We start from the raw sequence: 8,095 nt of genomic DNA on the forward strand, positions 1-8,095 counted from the left end.
GCTGCTCCCAGTGTTCCCAATAAAGCTTCCCAGTTAGACGTAGTCCCACTTATGAGGAGCAGTGGGGAGGGACTTGGGGGCATCCTGTGGGAGGACGGTGACTGGCGGTGGGGGCAGAACCGTCTCTGCGACAGATCGGGAATGGGGACCCCCGTGTGTCCCCCTCTGTGTCACCCTGCTCTGGGGACTCCTCGGGAGGCGCCTGAACCTCAACACAGCATCCAGCAAACTCCAAAAGGGACCCGTCTGAGCCACCAGGGACGTTTGAGGAGGGGGCTCATGGACGGCGTCCAGGCCGGGCCAAGAGCCCAGTGCTGCCCCAGTGCGACCTGCCCTGGCTCCATCCTGGGGACTAGAAAGGAGGAGGACATGTTGGAGTGCAAGCCCCACTGGGTTCCCCAGGGAGAGAGAAAGATACAGGGGTTGAATTAAAGCCTTTAGAGAAATTAAAATATATTAAGCCACATAATTATGAAGTAGAAGTTTAGAGTTTGGTTTTAAGTAAATGGACTCTAAGTGCCTTAAGAATTTGCTAGGTAGCACAGAGCCCCGAGCCCTAAGGCCTGGTAACTTGACTTTAGGCGTAACAAATTCATCGCTCACAGTACTAGATAGAACAGGAAACAATTTTCATGAATGAGATACAACCTTTTCGGTTAATAGATATCCTATATGAATAGAACTTTTTATGTTAATAGATATGCTATAGGAATAGAAATTTTATGTTAATACATATGCTATATGCATAGGGTTTTGTGTAAGGATTGATACCTTCCTTTGCAGTTTTTTGTAGTTTTAAGTACTTTCAGGATTGGGTTAAATTGGTGTAGAAAGAATGTTTTAGAATTGTGTTCTTAGTTAATTGGAAAACCTATAGATAAAGATATGAATATGCATTTATGGTTTATGGATAAAAATCCCAAGTTAATGGGGACACCTCGGCAGCCACCATGCATGCTCAGCACACAAGGGACCGTGCGGAAGTTGCTGTGCGCCCTGACCCACCACCCAGCCCATACCACGCCTCAGAGCATGGCCAAGAACATCTCCAGTAGTCAGTGCCGCCGTTGTCGCACCACGTGAATCCCCTGAATGCAGAAAGGGCCCGGCACATCTGAGTCACGTTACTCCAGCGCTGAACCACGCCATCCTGCTGGCCCCACACCAACCTGCTGGCCCCACACCAACCTGCTGGCCCCACACCATCCTGCCGGCCCCACGCCATCCTGCTGGCCCCACGCCATCCTGCTGGCCCCACGCCATCCTGCTGACTGTGCCTGCAGCTGTGATCGCCCCCCACGCCACCCAAACCGTCTCATCACACCCCCTGCACCTGCTCCCACCCTCCCAACCCTGGCACTGGATATGGACCGTAACAATAATGTGTCAACAAGGAGGGGGATGAGGAGGGGAAGGAACATGACACGACACCTGGACAAGGCATTGATGGAAGACACCAGAGAACTGTTATGGATCAGAGAGGAGGCACCAAGGATATTGTTTCGGACAATGTTTCGGATTAATCTCTCTTAGATATAGCAGACTCAAACTGGGAAAGAGACTTCATGTGCCCTGACCAGGTACACCACCCACCTCTGCCTGAGTCAAGGCACCCTCCGAGAACGACTCAGCATCTCTCTCTAACAGACTGGGCAACAGTCAGACAACAAACAATCAAAGACAAGCACTTTAATTTGGCTGAAGAACTGCTTTTAGTTTGGCCAGTTATGGATGCCAGAGGGGGTGTCAATCAAGGCGGGAACCACTGAATCATGAACACACTGAAAATGCTGTTTGCAAAGCTCTGCTGTTGACTCAGCTAGTGAGAATCCCTGAAAGGACTTCTACAGAAATAAAGCAAGGAACATCAGAGCCATTTCTTACATTTGTAGATTGCCTGATAGATGCAATAGAGAGACAATGCAAGGATGACCTGGCATGTCTTTATCTGCTTCAAAATTTTGCCTTTGTTAATACTAGTGAAGAAAGTAAACAAATAATTAAAGCCTTGCATGATCTACAGCCTTCTTTACATCAAATGATCTAGATTTGTAGAGAAAAAGAAATTTCACAATCCATTACAAAAACTATTGCTGCTCCTAGGGTAACACTTGAAGCAGAAGCAAGGGGTGAAAAATCTGTAAAAGCCCTTGAAGTCCTCAGCTCAGCACTTCAGCAAAACAAGAAAACATCACAGAATGACAAGAGACTGTCTTTCTGATGTTGGAAACCCAGACACATATCAAAGGTTTGCCCAGAGCCAGCACAAAACTCAAACCCACCTTTTTGCTGTCCAAGATGTAAAAAGGAAAGACACCATGCCAATCAGTGCTGCTCCAAGCTGGATGTAAATGGAAAACCTCTGTCTAGCATCCCTTCCGGGCTCCTTCAGTCCAGTCGTAGGGAAAGTAGCCACTACCAAAAAGAACAATACCGAACTTGTAGTCTGATCTGTATTAACAAAACAATCAGAGTTACAGGTCTCTTGGATTCCGGAGCACAGGTAACAGTGATTTCTCATCTGTGCTGGCCAAGGGGCTGGACTTTAGTGACACCTTTATGTCGCTAGGCAGACACAGAAAGAAGGACACTCACAGTCAGGGTCGTGGCAAAAAAGAAAGACGCTTGTTTGGGATTTCGATTTATATAGTTTTTGGAGTTTGATCAGCGATTGGGCAATGAGGTTGACACCTCTCTGACCCCACTGGCCAAACTAGAAGTCTATGAATTGCTCTTCTTCAGAGAGGAAAGTGAAAACATCCGGAACACTTTTCAAAACAAGAAAGGCAGTTGCCACAACATCGCTTGGAAGTTTGTGAGAAAACTCTAGTACAACAGTGGAGACATCAGAAGGCTGAAAAGATCCAAGCGACACCTTTAGATCCTCCTGCAGAAATTGGGAGAGCCACTGGATGTCTACAAAGTCGATACATGATTACAGTGAAAGCACCTGAAGCAGGTATTTGCCCCTTCATTGTACAGAAACGTATCACAATATGGGGAAAAGATTTACTATCACAATGGGGAGTAAAATAGAGTAAAATTTTGATTGGAGTCACTTAGTATATTTATGTCTGAGTTAAGCGATATTTTACTATTCTGTCAATATTAAGATTAATTTCTGTGTGCTTTAGGTTAAGTATAGGCTAAGTATTGCTTAGTTAAATTATGTTGTTTCAAGTTCTGTTAAGTTGGGGTCCTGTTAAATTTAGGTTATTTTTAAGATTTGACAAGTTTAAGTTTTATAGAATTCAGATGATGTTAAGTCTATATCCTATTAATTGAAGGTTTTATTATATGTAAGTTTTATTAAACTCATATAATTTATAAATTCTTTCATATAATTTAAAACTGTCAACATTTATTCATATTGAGCTTAAGTATTATTTGATTTTAGAATTACCTGAAGTTTTGTTAAAATATGTTCATCTTATTTGCGAAGTTTAATTAGTTTTAGAGATAAGACACTTAGACTGAAACAGCCGTGATGAAATATTGGTAAACACCTATTTGGGGATGGAAGAAGATGCAGTTTACCACATCCATGGTTTCATGAAAGGGTTTATTGCTTGTTACAATTTCACAAATTCACATCATGGCTGTTATTGGTTGTAAGCAGTTTTAGTGGGAGGTTTTTGTAGGTCATAAGTATATTATAACTTAAAAGGGTGTTATTTCAACTTCCTAAGATGATTAGTGTTTATAAATTAATTATATGATGTAAATTTGTTCATTCTCCTTACTTACAGCTGATTTTTTAAAATATGCCTTAATATCCTTTTCTTAATTATCCAAAAGACACATGTCACTTCAAGATCCTTTCTTTTATTTTTTAACTGTTTAAGCATTTTATAACTGCTATTGTTAAGAGCCTCGTTTTAAAAAATGTATTAAGGGACATCACTCCAGCTTAGAGCTTGAGTCCTGGCCAGACCCTTCACTTTATCTGGGCAGATGTTCTGCCAACACGCTCTGATTTTTTTGCATTTTGCACTTGGCGCTGCGAGTCTGCCTGACTTGGCAATTTGACCTTATAAATACAACAGCTGGACCAATCAATGGAGTGGACCAGAGCACCTTGCCAGGGTTTCGGAAAGGGTGTCCTGGTCCTCACTGGAAAAAGATTCCATAAGCTGTTTGCAGTCTCTGAGATGATAGTACAGTATTTTAGTAATTAATAATGATCTGATTTCACATGTGTTATCATTAACAACCATTAATTATGCTTGTCATCTGAAATATTCTTAATTGTTATGCCTGAATTTTTCCTGATCGCTATCAGTTCTTAATAGAGTCACACATTTTTTCAGAGTACCTATGCACCTATGCAGTGTTTGTATTTCCTGGTACCAAGTTAAAGCAAACATAAATACATGTTCAGTCTACCAGCTGGTGCAACCTCCTGTATCTACAGGAGCAGTCAACTCATGAGAATTGAAGAGCTTGCAATTATAGTAAACAGATCTTACCAAATACTCATTTTTTGAGAAATACAAAATATCCCCCTGTCAGTGCATATATCTTTGAGTACAATTTTACATTGGTACACAGGGAAAATGAAAAGAAAATCCTTTAGCTCAGAAATCCAGAGACAGGACAAATTGAAGGTACACTTTCTCTATTAACTTGGGGCAAAGGGGCTTGCTTCTGTTTCTGCAGCTTTAGAACCCAGGTGGATTCCAACAAAGAATGTGAGGGACATATCAAGCACAGAAAAACGCTGACCACTCTGCAGGCAAAGAAGAGGGCACACAGACATGAACTGTGCAGAGATCCCAGCTTGCACCTGCTGTCTGGTGCTTCAGCCATAGGAGACTGTGAACTCTGGGATTTAGTGCAGGAACCAGCAGTAATGTAGAACCTTCTGATAGTCAACATGGGGATCAGTTGGATGCTATGCTTTTACTTTTTTGCTTTGGTTGCTCTTAGTAGCACAGATCTACCCATTAATCAACCTAGAACAAATGATTGGGTAGCTTTAGCTAATGCTTCAGGTTTAGATAGTATATGTTTGTCTAACACAAGCCCAGAAAAACCATTTTCCACCAGTTTAGTTGGTATAAGAGTGGCCAATTCCGAACGAAATTGATGAAGCCATGCAAGGTATATATATGTAGAAATAGCAATGTAGAATCTTGGACCCCAGTAGATGCGTGGGATTGGTAGGTTCCTCACCTTCCCACGGCATCTCTTGGACCTCGAAAATTAGAAATCCTTGGTTCTGTAAGAATGACCTCTTGTGCCAAATTTAATTATACAGGAAAAAAATCAAGCTTTAAGTAAAGATGTTTCTCTCTATCATGATATATATAAAAATCAGACCTTTTGATGTAATCATACTGCTTTAGTGCCGTCTGCAGTCATTAACATTTCCTATCAATTGCCATGACCAATATTTTTATATGTGAAGATAGAACTTAGCCTGCTATCCCGGTACATACTGTAGGTGGACCATGTAACATTGGAAAACTTACTCTCCTAACACCTGATGTAAACTGGGCCGTGGCTGACTAAGGAGTTCAATTTTACTTCTCTTGCATTAAGTAACAGCCATGCAATTTTGTAAAACAGGGCTGCAATTTTTCTTTTATTAGCACAGGGACATGGATGTGAAGATTTTGAGGGAACGTGTTGTATGAATTTGTCTGATCATTCAGAATCTATCCACAGAAGCATACAACAACTTAAGGAAGGTGTATCAAAAACCGGAATTAACGATGGGACTTGGTTAGACAGCCTGTTTGATGGATGGAATTTGACATCATGGAAGAAAAAAATTCTAAAAATGGAATTGCACATTTTAACTAGTCATGATGCCTTGTTTGCTCCAATGCACTCAACAATTAACAAAGTTATTAGGGAATTCTACATGAATCAACAGAGAGGAAGACATTTTGGAGGGCATGCCCCCTGCGGTCCCCAGGGAGAGAGAAAGATACAGGGGTTGATTTAAAGCCCTCAGAGAAATTAAAATATATTAAGCCACATAAATATGAAGTAGAAGTTTCGAGTTTAGTTTTAAGTCAACAGACTAGAAGTGCCTTAAGAATTTGCTGGCCAGCATGTTGTGGTGCATGTTTCTCCCAATGGTTTGTACCTGAGTTCCCTCCCTTTCTCTATCAAGTTAATCCTACCCCTTCTTCCAGAACCCTCTCTCTCAATCCCTGGTGATCCCAACCCCTTGCTGTGACCCCTCTCTGGGATTCCCCTAATCCTGGAAGCCCTAGTAGTCAGTTCAAATTGTATCCAGCCCCTCTACTACCCCATTGGTTATGGGCTTTCAAAGTCCCTCCCTGCACTCCTCCTCTGTTGAATTCTGATTGGTCATACTGTTGTGTCCACCCACTGTTCCACCTGTTTAAAAACCATGTTCACCCCTGCTCACGGCTCTCTTCAGCTCCTGAAGCCTTCAGCAATAAACCTGCCCTGCTGGAACCTCAGACCAAGAGCCTCCCTCTCCTCCTTCACCTGGCCCACAACGCTGTTAAGGGACATCACTCCAGTTTGGAGCCAGCACAGGGGCCTGGAGCTGGTGGCTCTAAGGTTCTGCCCAGGGCAAGGCCAATGCCAGGGCAGTTCCCCACCCTGGCACAGCACCGGTGTGCCGCCTGGAGCTAGTGGGACACAGGTGACTTAGGGTGTGCGTCACTAGCACAGAGCCCAGAGCCCTAAGGCCTGGTAACTTGACTTTAGACATAACAAAAACCTCGTTCACGATACTAGATAGAACAGGAACAATTTTTACATGAATGAGATAGAGCCTTTTACATTAATAGGTATGCTATATGATAGAAGCTTTTACGTTAATAGATATGCAATATGTGTAGGGGTTTTTGTGAGGATTGATACCATCCTTCACGGTTTTTCATAGCTTTACATACTTTCAAAATTAGGTTTAGATTGGTGTAGAAAGAATGTTTTATAATTGTGTTCTTAGTTACTTGGAAAACCTATAGATAAAGATATGAATATGCATTTATGGTTCATGGATAAAAATCCCGTTTCAGGTTCAATGGCATCGACTCATCCATTCTTCAATGATCGATCCATCCTGCTGCCATCCACAAGAGAGAATGGGGCCAGGGGGCCATGCCCAGGACTTTGTCAGGTGTCACCACTTGGGGGGTGCAGGTGCTGCTGCTGCCGCTGTTACAGGAGAAGCCTTTGCTGCTGCGGCCACTGCTGCAGAGAACGCTGCTTGAAACGGGACTCTGGGCCAGGAATCTGCTTTTCCTTGTGGCGGGGATTCCTTGTGAATAAGTTATTGCCCCCAAGGTTGAACCTGTCTGTTTGTAACAGTGTCTCTTTTTGGAGTGAAGCTACAGCCTTTCTAAATCCCAGTCAGTCTGTCCCTAGAGAAACTGCTTGGGAAGTAAGTATTCAGGCAGCAATTCAAGCTCACACAACCACACACGTTACCAGGCTGTCTCGGCAGAGGGGCGGAAGGCTCCCAGCCCCAGATCAATTTCCAGCAAGCATTTATTCCAGTGAGCTGAAGGTGAATCCAGAGGCAAAGGGAGTGAACATGTGGTCTTTCTTAGTTATATAGGGTCTCAGGTTCGTGGGTGGTACAAGGGGCAGGGGGCAAGTGACCATAGGAGAGAGAGGAACATTATCACAAACCCCATAGCCAATGGGGAAACAGGGAAAGGGGATACCATAGGGCGGGTTACGGACTTGCAAAACCTGGGGAGAACATTGCACAATGTCTGCAAGGATCCATGGGGAGAAGCCTTTTTTACATCGGAGATACCTTTGATCTTCACTTTTCCAGGGAAGGGCAGTTGGAAATTCCTTTAATGGCACGAAGGTCTCCACATCTGTTAGCCTGCCTCTATGCCCCACTGGGACTTAAGGTATTGCAACTTGAAGTAAGACTGCATGCTTAGAACTCTTGCCTTGGAGACTGATGCATTTATATTATAAACAACTTGTAAAAACCAGAAAATGCTCTTGGCCTTTTAAGACCCTATACCCATGAACAGCTTGTGTCCTGGGTTGTAGTATAGGATGTGCACAAAGTATTCTATCACCATCTTCATGAACGGATGAATCCAGTTGTTGGAGCAGGGCTCTTCCCAGGCCCCCCTGCCTC

General features: G+C 43.2%; 1 protein-coding gene across 1 annotated transcript in view; it reads left to right on the forward strand.

The window, feature by feature from the left end:
• LOC136373105 (uncharacterized) overlaps positions 1–8,095 on the forward strand; it is a 90,001-nt gene that overhangs the window by 19,472 nt on the left and 62,434 nt on the right. The window lies entirely within an intron of this gene.

This window comes from Sylvia atricapilla, chromosome 31 (genome assembly GCF_009819655.1).
Source record: "Sylvia atricapilla isolate bSylAtr1 chromosome 31, bSylAtr1.pri, whole genome shotgun sequence".
In the NCBI taxonomy this organism is placed as follows: domain Eukaryota; kingdom Metazoa; phylum Chordata; class Aves; order Passeriformes; family Sylviidae; genus Sylvia; species Sylvia atricapilla.